The sequence below is a fragment of the Astatotilapia calliptera genome, chromosome 22, assembly GCF_900246225.1.
Source record: "Astatotilapia calliptera chromosome 22, fAstCal1.2, whole genome shotgun sequence".
Taxonomy (NCBI): domain Eukaryota; kingdom Metazoa; phylum Chordata; class Actinopteri; order Cichliformes; family Cichlidae; genus Astatotilapia; species Astatotilapia calliptera.
This window is the reverse complement of record NC_039322.1, coordinates 21,459,005-21,473,585: the sequence shown is the minus strand read 5'-3', so window position 1 is coordinate 21,473,585 and position 14,581 is coordinate 21,459,005. Positions and strand designations below refer to the sequence as shown.

The following is a 14,581-nucleotide window of genomic DNA, read 5'->3' as shown; positions in this document are numbered from 1 at the left end:
ATAATATGTGTCAGCTGGAACTACTAGACACTTATCACAGCTCAGATACTGAATGGTGTGATATTCATTTAGGAATGTAAAACAAGCATTCAGTATTCATTACAAAAGATTAACACTTTCAGGAAATACTTTGAGGCTCAACTCACTGATTTGAAAGCAAGAGTTCTGCTCTGCTTCCCAGGGAGGAGCACAAAAACCATCTCCATTAAAAGACCCTGTAGCCCCGTGTTCCCCAGCGAATGTAAGAGATTGGCAGCATCTAATTACATTCTGATGGGGTCTGTTCCTTTAAGGTACTAAGGTGCTATTCCATGAAGAGAGGCATTCTGAGTCTCCCAGGTCTCCAACTTGCTACTTTTAGGATCACCGTTTAAATTGGGTCCTGGAAAAAGGTGCTGATGGTGTGTTGAGAGGAGATTGGGCTGCTATGATACTGGAACCGCAAGGGGAATTAAAATGCTGTCATGCCGCAAGCAATAAAACCTATCTAAGCATCACCTGGGATTTTCTTCTTCACTAGAGCATATATACACAAAGTTGCAAAGTACTATAATGTTCCTGTGGAGTGACCACCTGCAGATGTAATAAAAAGCTAAATATGTAACTTGGAAGAGATTATATTTGAGAGATCATGCTGGTAAGTCGGCTGTATCCACGTACACAAATGAGGTTAAAGCATCTTACCTTCACGCTCAGGGTGCAAAATAGGCTTATTACCACTCCATCATGCCTACTGTGTTTATGTTAAGCTTTTACAGTTGAATTCTTTGTTTTAGGAGACATTGCACTTTCACCATCTTAAGGAATCGCTCACTTTTCCACAATGTGTGCCAGAGCTTTCTTGTCAATAAAACTACACGTCTGCAAAACCCAGACAGCAAGAAGAACAGCGTAACAACTCGGGGGCCTGTCTGGAGAAAGGTATAGCTTGAGAAATAATCTCGGATAATGGCATCCGCTGAGGTGGAACTGTAATTTTATGATTTCATGTGCCACAGTGTGTACGATTGCAGCTGACACTGTTGAATAGAGAGCATGGGTGTGTGTGTGTGGCTATGCACACAGTGCAAGGCTTGACAGGAAAGTGTTAATTCAACAAAGAAGAATAAGATCCATTCTGAGAACAGGCATGCAGTTCTATTCCAGCAGAGTCAAGGTCCCAGTGTAATGTTTCCTTCTTTTTATTCATTTCATATATAAAGATACGGTTAACGTCAGTGAGAAAAATGTTACTTTAAAGGACAATGGCAGCCGCACATATCTGACCATGACGTGGAGTGTACTATTGACAGTGTATAAATTACAAATACTAGCAATAATAATACAAATTCCGTTGCGGATACAAATTTTGATGACGTTGAGTGTTAAGTAAGTCTTTCTAAAAATAGCTGTTAATAATTGGCGATGTTCAGGCAAAGCTTTGTTCAGATTGGCCTACTCGCTATGGAGGAGATACAGCCACAATCGTACTACTAAGATGTCCAAAGAGATCGTGATAAGATTACCTGTAGTAAAATTACTCTAAGTACAAGTGAAATATTTGGATTGTGGATATGAAAACAGGGCTCATACACAAGCAGCACAGAAAAACATCAAACTACCACCTTATGAAAGAGTTATAGAGTATATTTGATTAGAGAACCACTAGCATATTTTAGGATTTGTTTCCCAATGGCTGATACAACATCCCAATCCTTCACACACAGAAACCTTTTACCTCTAATTGTACCATCTGCCGTGTAAGATGTTTTATAATCCTGCGCGGGAGATAATGCATTACAAACAATCAGAGATAGAACAATCACTCTGTGCATTTCTGAAATCCAGAAGAAGAAAAAAACAGACAAAAAACTAAAGCTCCAGATATATGAAGCATCTGCAAGTACCTGAGGCAACTCATTATAACTTCGGCAGTGAACCAGAGAATTGCGCAGTATAGTCACATCCGTTACCAGTCACAACAATCATCATCTAGCCAACTGATATGTCACAAATCTTTAGCTTTATGCTTGGCCAACAAATAATTGTTTGTGGTTTTTTGCAGCTTCTGTTTACTGCAAACCAAACCAACTCTATGTCAGCAGATCACACTTGTGGGAGTGGTTTTCAGCTTGGTACAGATATGAGGCAACACATCAAAGCTCCCAGCTATTCTTTTTGGGGCTCCTACTGTCTGTGAACCACATGATCTACCAATAGCAATAGCAATATCATACATTATATGGTTTAGTTTTTAAGCTTGGCAAACTTGTTCACAATCATTTGATATATAGGTATATTTATATAGCTGTATGTTAATTCATAATGCCAATAATGATTAGCTAGAAACATAAAAGCTGCTCTGAATAATCAATATTTTTAACATAACCATTAGGCAAAGAGTCACAGAGTCAGCAGGTTTCCTTTGAGCAAGGTCAAAGGTATGTGGGAACTAGGGTGAACGTAATAAGAAGGTTCAAAAGGAGCGTATGTCAAACCTGTGTGTGTATGCGTGTGCACTTTTTCCTGACACTGTGCTATGTACTCAGCATTTAGACAGTACAGATACATTGCTGATGAAGACCACACTATTGGGACATCATGGCAATGCCTGTACATACTGTTTGGGCGAGTAGGGTACTGCTTCATAGGAGCACAGTGGCCTATCACACCAACCTTAATTGCACTGCTAGCCTCTGCAACACTTTCATTTCATCTACCTGTCTAATTGCTGTGAAGGTAGCGGGAGGGCCACGTGATGATGAGAGCCTGGTCACAATGTTTAGTGGGGAGACAATAAATTACACAATGCTTCTGTGAAGGGAACACAGTCTGGCTCCATGAGGGTTTGAATTTCTCTGCTGTGCTCAAATCAAAACACATGTATTCATTTTTAAAGCATTTCAAGCTGCATGTTGGCTCTTAAAACTAAAAGTGTCACTGAAACACTTTAGTTAAAGACAGAAGTACGGTGGCCCTGAGAGGTCAAATGCACTACAACTTGAAAAGGTCAAACACCAGCAAACAGAAAAATGCTGCAGAAGCATACAAAACACAGCAGAGGGTGAATGATACACAATGAAAGTAGAAACAAACAAAAAAAACAACCACAGAACTGTTTTTGGGTGGACAATGTTACAGCTGTGGAAGTGACAGAAACCAAAATGTGCGAAAAAGTAGCATGAAGGCACACTTAAGAGACACTTAAAACAAGAAGAGGATTCATCAGTGTTGGGAGGAAGAAAAAGATGCAGATAATGTGTCTTTTAAACACATGATTCATATAACACTCTAGACACATTTGCTGTTAGCTGTTTATTGTTAGCTTATCACTTCCACAGCTCTTCTGTTACGTTATTGCCCCTAAAAACAAATTTTGTTTTGTTTTCTTGTCTTTTTCAGTGTGCATGTGTGGTTTTCTTTTCTATATCTGTTGTGTTTTGTTCAACCTTTGTTGTGTTTTGTGTGCTATTGTAGAGATTTTCTATTTGCTGGTGTTTTCTTAAGTTGCAGTGCGTTTGACCTCTCTGAGCCACCGTACTGAAGTCTGTAATGAAAATTTCTCATATGCTGTTACTGATTGTATATTAAACAAAAATGTTACCCCAAATAGGGAAGGTAGTACAGAATACGTTAAACCTTCATTCTTGTTAATGGCCAGCAGGAGGTGACTTGTTGCAGAAATTTTTTTTGGCGTATAAGGAGTAGAAAAAGAGCTTGCATCTTATTTGATGTAATACTTCAATCAAAATGTTCCTTGTTTGATGATCATTTTCAAGTATTTTTTAATAAACAGAGCAGTTTATTATAGATCGTGGTTCCATTTTGAGATGATAAAATAGAAAATGATGGTTTGAATATCGTGTGATTCAAACTCCGAGTGTGTGAAAACACATGATTTTATGGTAAGATCATCTCGACTCATGTGGTTTTAGAGTAAAACAAAGACAAGATGATCAAAATGCTCAACTCAAAGTTTTTAAAGTGCAAGTGCATAAACTTGTAGCTATGGCCATCTTCCACATACAGCCTATGGTTTTTCTGAGTACAAAGAGCAAAGAAGTACGCAGTGTGCTCAAAATATTTTGTATTCACTCCCTGCACAGCTGCTGCTCCCACTTATTCTCCACTCATCCTGGGAGAAAAAGTTGCTTCAGTTCTCGCCAAGGCAAACAATGCCGCACTTCAGCTGTGTTATACAACACAAAGTGAAATTTAAAGGCAACACAAAAGCGCACAAAGTCAACAAACCTGAAACAAAGACTTGTCAACTCAGGGTGAACATGTTTTAACTTGAGCACAATTTTGTAGTTACCCCAAGCTGTAAAGTAGTATCTGACTCCACAAGATGAATGTGCAGAGACAGCGACAAAAGATGCGGGTCTGAAGGGAAATGAGAGAAACAACAGGAGCTCCTTGTAAAGCCTGGATTTAGTCAGTCTGAACTGTCACAAACAAGCGTCACAAACACAGTCACTTTCTGCTGTTTTAGCGTCTGTACTGCCATTTTGGGACATGCACACTTGATGTAAGTGGCCAAAAGACAAAGCAAATCACAAGAAAAACCAAATGCGCTTAGAAAGCCAAAGCCTCCCCAAAAGGTACTCCACTGCACAAAATCACATCACCCCACTCACTGCCACTCTGCACCACTTATATAACCTGTAAGACCTCTATATGAGTCCGAGATTGAAATTCTGGTGAAGTAGATGAAAACTGGCAGGAGCTATTACATATATTCTGTGTAATGTCACCTCAAGCAGGTCTCTTATCACTTGGAATATACCAATGGAATGCACTGGGGGCATGACTGGAGTCCACCATATCTAGAATTGGGGAGAGGTGAATACAGACTCAAAAGCAGTCAAAAATAGAAAAGCGATCTGGTCATAAAGAATATTTTTATGTGAAATATTAAAATGTGCTTATTAGTCCAATTGATGTTAATGCCTTCCAAATAAAAACTGGCAAACCTCACATCTCATTATATAAGATGAGAAGATTTTGGAAACTTTGACTGCTTTGAGCTCTGAGCTTTGGGGCTACGAGTGCAAGCAATTTACTTTTAAGTTAAAGGCAGTTAAAAAAAAAACAACTCAAAGTAATGAAATATCTAAAATTAAATTAGACACAGTAAATTTATGACGGAGACTATAAATCTATGTGCAACAAGTAGAAGAATATTTTAGACTTTGCAGGGTATAATAACAGCGTGGACTAAAAATACAGGGAGTGCAGAATTATTAGGCAAGTTGTATTTTTGAGGAATAATTTTATTATTGAACAACAACCATGTTCTCAATGAACCCAAAAAACTCACTTATATCAAAGCTGAATATTTTTGGAAGTAGTTTTTAGTTTTTTTTTAGTTTTAGCTATTTTAGGGGGATATCTGTGTGTGCAGGTGACTATTACTGTGCATAATTATTAGGCAACTTAACAAAAAACAAATATATACCCATTTCAATTATTTATTTTTACCAGTGAAACCAATATAACATCTCCACATTCACAAATATACATTTCTGACATTCAAAAACAAAACAAAAGCAAATCAGCGACCAATATAGCCACCTTTCTTTGCAAGGACACTCAAAAGCCTGCCATCCATGGATTCTGTCAGTGTTTTGATCTGTTCACCATCAACATTGCGTGCAGCAGCAACCACAGCCTCCCAGACACTGTTCAGAGAGGTGTACTGTTTTCCCTCCTTGTAAATCTCACATTTGATGATGGACCACAGGTTCTCAATGGGGTTCAGATCAGGTGAACAAGGAGGCCATGTCATTAGTTTTTCTTCTTTTATACCCTTTCTTGCCAGCCACATTGTGGAGTACTTGGACGCGTGTGATGGAGCATTGTCCTGCATAAAAATCATGTTTTTCTTGAAGGATGCAGACTTCTTCCTGTACCACTGCTTGAAGAAGGAGTCTTCCAGAAACTGGCAGTAGGACTGGGAGTTGAGCTTGACTCCATCCTCAACCCGAAAAGGCCCCACAAGCTCATCTTTGATGATACCAGCCCAAACCAGTACTCCACCTCCACCTTGCTGGCGTCTGAGTCGGACTGGAGCTCTCTGCCCTTTACCAATCCAGCCACGGGCCCATCCATCTGGCCCATCAAGACTCACTCTCATTTCATCAGTCCATAAAACCTTAGAAAAACCAGTCTTGAGATATTTCTTGGCCCAGTCTTGACGTTTCAGCTTGTGTGTCTTGTTCAGTGGTGGTCGTCTTTCAGCCTTTCTTACCTTGGCCATGTCTCTGAGTATTGCACACCTTGTGCTTTTGGGCACTCCAGTGATGTTGCAGCTCTGAAATATGGCCAAACTGGTGGCAAGTGGCATCTTGGCAGCTGCACGCTTGACTTTTCTCAGTTCATGGGCAGTTATTTTGTGCCTTGGTTTTTCCACACACTTCTTGCGACCCTGTTGACTATTTTGAATGAAACGCTTGATTGTTCGATGATCACGCTTCAGAAGCTTTGCAATTTTGAGACTGCTGCATCCCTCTGCAAGATATCTCACTATTTTTGACTTTTCTGAGCCTGTCAAGTCCTTCTTTTGACCCATTTTGCCAAAGGAAAGGATGTTGCCTAATAATTATGCACACCTGATATAGGGTGTTGATGTCATTAGACCACACCCCTTCTCATTACAGAGATGCACATCACCTAATATGCTTAATTGGTAGTAGGCGTTCGAGCCTATACAGCTTGGAGTAAGACAACATGCATGAAGAGGATGATGTGGACAAAATACTCATTTGCCTAATAATTCTGCACTCCCTGTAAGGCTGGTGTTTCTGTGTATGTTACATCGGTGATGACAGTTTAGATTTAGGTGTTGTATTATATTGCAGAATTGCTTTTTCACAAGATTCCACCACTTGCGACTCAGTTTTTTTTCTTTAATGACATATGACTTATGCTCTGTCATATGTCTTAGAGACATGCATTGGCTGCCCTCCAGCATCAGGCATAGAGGCAAAGAGATAGGAACGACAAAGTCTGGTTCTGGAGGTTGGAAAGCGCTGAATCGGCTAGAAGACCGTGGTTCAAGTTCTGTTCAACTTTGTGTTTCCACCCTTGCCCTGTTTTGTCTTCACTTGCTTTGTACTTTAGCAGTTGCTTGCTAGGTAAGGTACCAAAAGCTGTTTGGTTAGGTTTAGATTAAGTTGCTCATTCACAGTAACCTCACGCATAAACCCCCCCAAAACAAAACAAAAGCAAAACAAAGTTGAATGCATTTATATGTGGCACCAGGGGAGATCTTTTCAGTCATACATTTGTGATAAGATGGAAGTAAAAGACCGATCTCACCATTATCATACACCTGATGCAGCACATCACCAACACCACAGGACACCTTGTGCATATCTTTTAGATCATAGCAGAATTAGTTCTCTCCCCCTCTCTCTCTCGCTTAATCATGCCTCTATCTTTGCATTGCAAACTCACAAAGAGACGCACTATCACCCTCGATTAGGCTCCATTTTAACATTTTAACATGAATGGAAAACACGATGATGGGTCCATACCACTGGGATTCGGCTAATCATCTCCATGGCAACTCTGCCCTGTCAATGCCCACACCTGTCACAGCGTGAGTCTATCCAGCTTGCCGCTGGGCTGGAATTCCACCTGTCCACTTTGCTTCCTCCAAAAATGCACAAGCTGCAGCTTTGACAAGCCACTGGAACCTGAGGAGGTGCTCTGTGCACTCACACAGACGCACACATGCACACTGACACGTCTCATGCATAATCACACATGCAGCAAACAGCCCTTGCACAGGACTAATGAAACATGAAAAGTGGCAACGTATAAAATCACAGCGTGTTAGCGCTGAATGTCTGTCAGATTTTTTTTCTCAGCAGGAGCAAATAAAAAAAATGTATTTTATAAGATATGACTATTCAGATAAGAGATTTCAATCACCGTTTTTTTGGAACAGCAGTTCTCAAATCTGTGGCTGGAGAACCTTACAGAGGAAAAAAAGATTCAAGGAGCTGCTCAAAAATATGTCCACTAAAGCTTTTTAGTCTAGTTATTTCAGAACTTTCATGAAAACAGAAACACATTTAAATTTTAATTTTGTTAAAAGTGACATACATTTAAATTGACTTTGACTTTACAGATAATATATGTGGACTTAGTTTAACAGCATTAATGCATTGACTGGATTTGTTTGCTAGCACCTGAGGACAAATTTTGGTCCATAGTTGCAACTTAATGAGGCCCTATGAGGATCCCCAGATCTCACTTCAAGAACCATTTCTTTGAGCTACTAAGAGGTAGGAAATATAGGAAGCATTCTTTGCATCAAGAAATTCTGTACAAATCAACACCTTGACACAAATATATTAACTGTATGGCTGTGGCTCCAGAGGTAGAGCAGGTTGGCACACATTAACACATCAGATCCCACAATACCAAGGCTCTTTTCTTCTGCTCCGGCAGAGCAGAGCATTCGACTTGTTGGCTTGCAAACACAAAATATCCTCCCCTGTATAGAGCAGGAACGGAGGGGGGGATGGGTGCAACAGAGAGCCACTCTGCTGATGATGAGGCCAATGTGCTGGGGCAGAGGAGTCTGCGCCCTCTGAACGCGGAGTTACGCAGTGGAACTAGACCCCCTCTGTGTGTGAGCTGCAAAGGGCAGCCACTTTGTGTGTGTGTGTGTGTACATTTCTTTGAAAAATGGTGACTTAGACATTTCACATTACATAATACAGGTAAGTAAAAGGTTAAAAGAAGGTGTGTTGAAGTGTCTGCATGGTAATGTTGCAAAGACAAGGAGAGGGAGACAAATGGAGGGCTGTAACAGGGTTGCAGAGGTGGGTCGGGATGGAAAAAAATATGAGATTTGTGATGTATGATGCTGAGTAAAAGCAATCATGAACTTGAGGAAATCCTTGCGGGCCCTCCTGTAAAGCGCTATAAAACTGCAGCTTTAGATGCTCTGAATCAATACGATCTGCCAGCTCTTGCTCTTTCTCCATCCCAAGGGCCACACATTATGAAAAAAACATTACATAAAAAGGCAAATATTACTGTTGGGAAGCAGTTAGTCACAAACACACAGCTTAATGAGCACCAAGTAAGAACCTCAAATTGTGCAGTCACTGCCCTGCAAAGATTCCTTTTTCATCTTTGCACAAAGAGTTACTAACACGGAATCTCAGCAAATTAACTGTTCTCTGCGGTCGTATTGTGGCAGTTTCTTATCCCTTGTGCGATCAATATTAATCAGAGATGTGAATTATCTCAGCGATTCAAGGCAATTAATTTGTTTTGGGGGTTTTTTACAGCCCCCCCAACCCAAACCTACCTATCTGTTCCCAAGGAGGCCCATCCTTTAGCTTTTCCCTGCCAAAAGGCTTAATTAATTGTATGTAGTGAGTCTATAGGGCCTGTTTTTTCTTTTCTTTTTGGCTTCCTGTTGATTTTCCTTTAGCTTTAGCCTCGCCCAAGCCCAGTCATGCTTATAGAGGCGCCCCAAACCAAAATGGCACTCACTACAAATATTGACACAGTCACCCAGGGGCTGCGCCAAACGAATGCTGCCCCAGTGACAGAGGCATCTGTGACTCCAAATGGAGCATGGCAGAGCACTCGAAGTAGGAGTGTACGATGTGTGACGTGGAGGAGAAGGACGAGGAGGCAAAGAAAGCAGATGCAGACTGCTTCATCTCCTTTTTCCCCCCAGTTCTTCCTGAGCAACTTACTCTGGTTATCTCTCCGACCGACTCTTGAGCCCATTCTATACATTTTATGATTATTTCTTGGGTTTTTTCTCCTCATTAGCCCTTTCTCCCTTGCTGAGCAATGGCCTGAGCTGATGATGACTGATTTGCAGGGAGCTGACAGCGGTTTCTACATGGCACGATTAAAAAAAGTCTTCAGCCTGGATATTGGTGCGTTACTTAACAAGTGAATATGACCGTACTGCTATAGAATTTTGAAGCTGGGCACAGCTGTCCTCTTCTATCAATCCCAGCCTAACTGTACAGATCCAGAGAGGTAATAAGGACCCCGGTAGTCAATTAGAGAAACGGTACAATGGATGGATAGGGCTAGAACATAAGGAGGAATGGTGGAAGGAGGAGAACAGAACAGGAAGCTCGTTAGGGAAAGGCCGGCGCAGGAGAGGGAACGTGTGTTTGTGTATGTAAGGGGGGTGTCAGAGGAACAATGGCTCAGCCAGGGTGCAGTGATCCAGGAAAGATCAAGCTGTCGTGTGGCCCCCTAGTCCATATGTACTATTTAAACAGCATGCACACACAGCTTGACGTGCCACCATCAGTTTTCATACTGTGTGTGTGTTTGTTGGTTTTGATGTATGCTCTTGAACGCTTGCCTATCCGAGTCATTTGAGCAAAAGTGAGACGTGAAACGTGGAGACAGATAGGTGAGAGAGAGGTTACAGTGTGCAGTGACTGTGTGTGCGTGTGAGAAAATGAGGGGGGTGGCAGGTGGGTTGGGGTGAGGTGGGGGGGGGGGGGGGATTTAGTGCTGCCAGCGTTAGTGCATGACATGTGGGTGGATACTGAAGATGTTATTAGTATCACATTTGCAGGTCTTATAAAACTGCCACAGAGCTGGGTGGTTTTCATACGTCTTCAGCTGATATGCGTCGCGCTGTCATTTGTGTTGCCTTTCCAGCAGCTGCTGGGTTGATCATTCAGTGATGGCGCGGTAATTACTTGCCGTCTCGTTTCTCTGTTCTGCTTAACCTCCCTGTTGCACTTTGGTCAAAATTGGCCGTTTCATAATTTTATTTTCCAATAAAGAGTGGTTCTTCTTCTCTGCTGCTTGACCATAAGGTTTTAAAGGCACCCTCCACAGGTAATTGCCAAGGATGTAAAGCTAATGATTTCTCACTAATATTAACTATAAGGCTTTACATTATTTACATTCCTTTTTAGAGTGAGAAGTATTCTGCAACCACACTCTTAATCTCGCAACAAGTGATTATCTCTCAGATTCCCCATTTCTGTCCTCCCGGGAACCAATTTACACCTTGCTTGAGCTAAAATTTGCAAGCATGCTGCACTGCTGTTGTGAATGAAACACTTGATCTCATTTCGGATCTGGGCACGAATGGGAAAATCCAGCCTGGATGATGCTCTGCATAAGGAGGCTCTTCCTGAAAGAGCTAGAGGATACTCTGGAGATTGTCATGGGCAGCAGCCTTGACCAGTCTGGCAAGGGACGGAGAAACTCTGAGTGTAGACGCTGCTTGTTGAGCAACACAGCTCAAAAACATTAGAAAACACAGTGAGATGCCAAAGAGATGCTGAACCAGTCATGAAAAGGTTCTGCACATTGCATACACTGCACATCATGGCTATTGCATAACTTCCAAAAAACTCATGCACTTTTATGATAAATTAGACACTGAATTCTAAATGATCACAAAGGTTGTGCTGATGTAAAGAATATGTTTTGATTCCAAGGAAACTAAGATACTGGTATGATTGAATATAAAACTCTTTCATGGCCGAATACTTTAAAGTTCAATATATACCTCAGACATTTACTCTAACTAAAGTAACCATTTCTCAGTCTTATTTCTGCTGCTCTCTAAATGTATTTTTATCAGTCACTACTGTGGTAAGTGGGTTGGCTTTACTTTTATTTGAGCAGGATTAAAGTTATGCCTCCTCCCAGCCCAGAGAGTTGCCAGCTTGTTTTAATGGTTTTTTTTGTTTGTTTCTTTGGGGGTGGAGTTGTCATTATTGTTGTTGTTGTGGTGCTCACGGTAATGCAAAGATTACAATGAAAACAGCAACATCTGCTTCCAGAAGTTTAATCCCTCTGGATAATCCAAAGAATATCTTGTTTTATAGTTTCCATCAAAAGTAAATGGTAAACGGCCTGTATTTGTATAGTGCTTTACTTAGGAAATTTTATGGTGCTCAGTGGAAAAAAAAACAACAAATTTAATAAATATAAGCAGGTTTAGAAGGTTTGGCTTTGCTATCCTCCTTCTATCCTCTAACCAGCTGGGGTTTAAAAAAAAGGATGGGCATCAACCATGATTTGTGAGTTGCTCATCTGGGTTAAAAGCAGCCCTACTAGGCCTACTGCCATTGGTGACAACATCAGCCATAACCAATTGTAGCAGCACTGACTTTAAATTAAACAAGAAGCTAGTTTGTGCTTATTTACTGCTCTCTACTTACAGGGTGGAAGCAGAGCAGCAGCATACACGGTTCTTCAAATGAAGATCCAGTATCCCCTACTGTAAAGTTTTAGAGTGATTCCCTGCGCTAACAAATCCATTACATGATTACCAAGCTCCCATAGCAGAAAGACAGAGATACTGCTGGCTATGTCTGACCTGTTAATCCAGATTCTAAATGATGCCAAGAACCAAAGAGACATGAATCATTGTCGCTGTTAAATAGCATGTACCAGTTCACCCACCGGCTGCCGTAGCAAGAGTTTGTCTCGGCTCAGTGGGGGGAAAAGTAAAAAACAAAACAAAACAAAAAAACAATGGAGGGAATTGTTTAACACGGCGCACAGATGGCGACTTGGGGAAGCAAAATAATCGAGATCGCCGCTAACACGTGTGCTACACTCCATAAATTAAAGAGGATCCAATGGCAGGAAATGCGGGGTTTGAGGTGGAGAGCGAAGAGAGCGCTCACAATGCATGCTCAACAGATGGGTAGAAAATAAGAGAGACGGGAGCAGAGCTCGGAGGCTCCTCTGCGCTCCCGTTGTCGCGTCCCGTTTGTCATCCCCGCTCAGCGTCACCGGAGCCACCTGCTCACTACCGAATGTGGGAGGGGGGGCATCTGTGGGGCCGTTTTCTCCGACTAAACCCTGGCACACTTATTTCACTGAAAACAGCACCGACTTAGACCGAGAGAGGCACTGCGGCAGACACACGGCACAGTCAAAGAGGTGCCCACGAATGCATTTTTCACCCACCCCATCAAATAATCAGACCCAGGAGTTTCATCAAGCAAGCGTTCAAAGGGCTTTCTGTTGCGTGCTGTGATGCCAGTACGGATGTTAGCCCCCCCTCCCTCCTCGGTTATTCAATCCCACGATCAGTGGCGTCTTTAGTACATCCTGGCTCTTTAACATTCAATCGGAGAAGGCACCCACTCACCCAGGCGCAGAGAGCTCGCTGGGGGGTGGTGGTGGTAGGGGCTCAGCATCAGTACCTCGATCATAAAGATATAGATACTGCGACCGGCCGACGATCGTTGCAAGCATCCCTAAACCTTTCGTGGAAACGTCGAGGAGAGATCCGCACGTGGGAAGAGGTCTGGTGTGTGGACCTTTATCTAAATTAAGAATGACATCGTGCCCCCCCCCCCCCCCCCCCCCAACACACACACACACACACAAAAGAAACCGCTTCTTTCTTTTGTTGAGGTGTTGAATGAAGGGTTGTGCTGATGAGACTGCATCAATAAAGCGAGAGGCGAACCAGTGTGTTGCAAGCTGGAAATAAAATTGCCTGTACGTGCCCACGGTGCTCTCTGTGCAAGCGTGTGTTTCTTTCGGCCACTGCGGAAAGTTACAGGTCTGACAGCGGGTTTTAAAGACAGACTTACAGTTCTCAGCGTCTCCCACTGAGGGATTCGGCATTCAGGGAGGATTGTGCTTTCAAGCAGAGTTCTATTAATGGGATCTAACTCAACGGCTCAGGCGTGTTTGGGGATTTTTTCCCCCCTACTGTGACCGCTACTTTCGCTCAGGTCCACGGATCACATACCCCCCCCCCCCCCCCCTTCCCACCCCCCACCCAACACTGATAACTGTCCATACAGCTCAGTCTTGTGAAACTGCCCCGGACGGGCGAAAAATAACTGTACTGCAGCCTGAACGTTAGACTATATGCGTCATTAAAATCGGACTTCCACACAGCATGGATGACATGAATGAAATAAATAGACAAACCGGCAGTGTGGATGGCGCAAAGAAACAGTATCCCCCCCCCCCCTTTTTTTTTTTCAAAAAAGCTTTGAGTTGTGTGGGTAAAGCATGTTACCTGATCGCTGTCAGCAGCAGTTATTTGATGCGACGGCTATTCCCCGATCGGTTCCGCTGATACAAATTAAGTTTCCCATCCATGGCACGTCTCAGACTGAGAGGGGATACTATCATTCATTCACCCTCGCAGCCGCGCGGAATCTTCTTCCAACAAATGTTCTCCGCGAGGCATCCCACTTTGGCGTGTCCGAATCAAACCCAGAAACAATAAGTGTGGAAAACAAATCAATGATTCGATCAATTAAAAAGAAAGAAGAATAGCTACGGACATGAAATAATAATGATCAATTTAAAAGAAAAAGCATCCACAGATCAAATGAAAGAACAGAAAAGAACAACGCAAAAAATAATAATGCGATGGTGAAATGAAAGAAGAAGGACTTCGTTATTGTAGGTGTCCAGTTTTGTTAGAAAATTTAAAATAATAATAATAGTAGTATTAAAAAAATAAATAAATCCACGTCATATAATCTCCATGGTTTTACGCGTATATTCCAAAGCAGTGTGGGGACGCGCTCACAGTTAACAGCGCCGCAATAGCAGGGGCAGAGTGGGATAGCGGCTTTATTTTCAACTGATGCTC

The 14,581-nt window shown here is 42.2% G+C and overlaps 1 protein-coding gene across 6 annotated transcripts in view; it reads right to left on the bottom strand.

Moving 5' to 3' along the window:
- Positions 1-14,334, bottom strand: part of adgrb2 (adhesion G protein-coupled receptor B2) — a 264,465-nt gene extending 250,131 nt beyond the window's left edge. For all 6 annotated transcript variants that reach the window (XM_026156028.1, XM_026156033.1, XM_026156032.1 and 3 more), the window contains exon 1: positions 13,997-14,334. The gene's annotated coding sequence lies outside the window, so the exon portion shown is untranslated. The remainder of the gene's footprint in view (positions 1-13,996) is intronic.
- Positions 14,335-14,581: the final 247 nt, after the last annotated feature.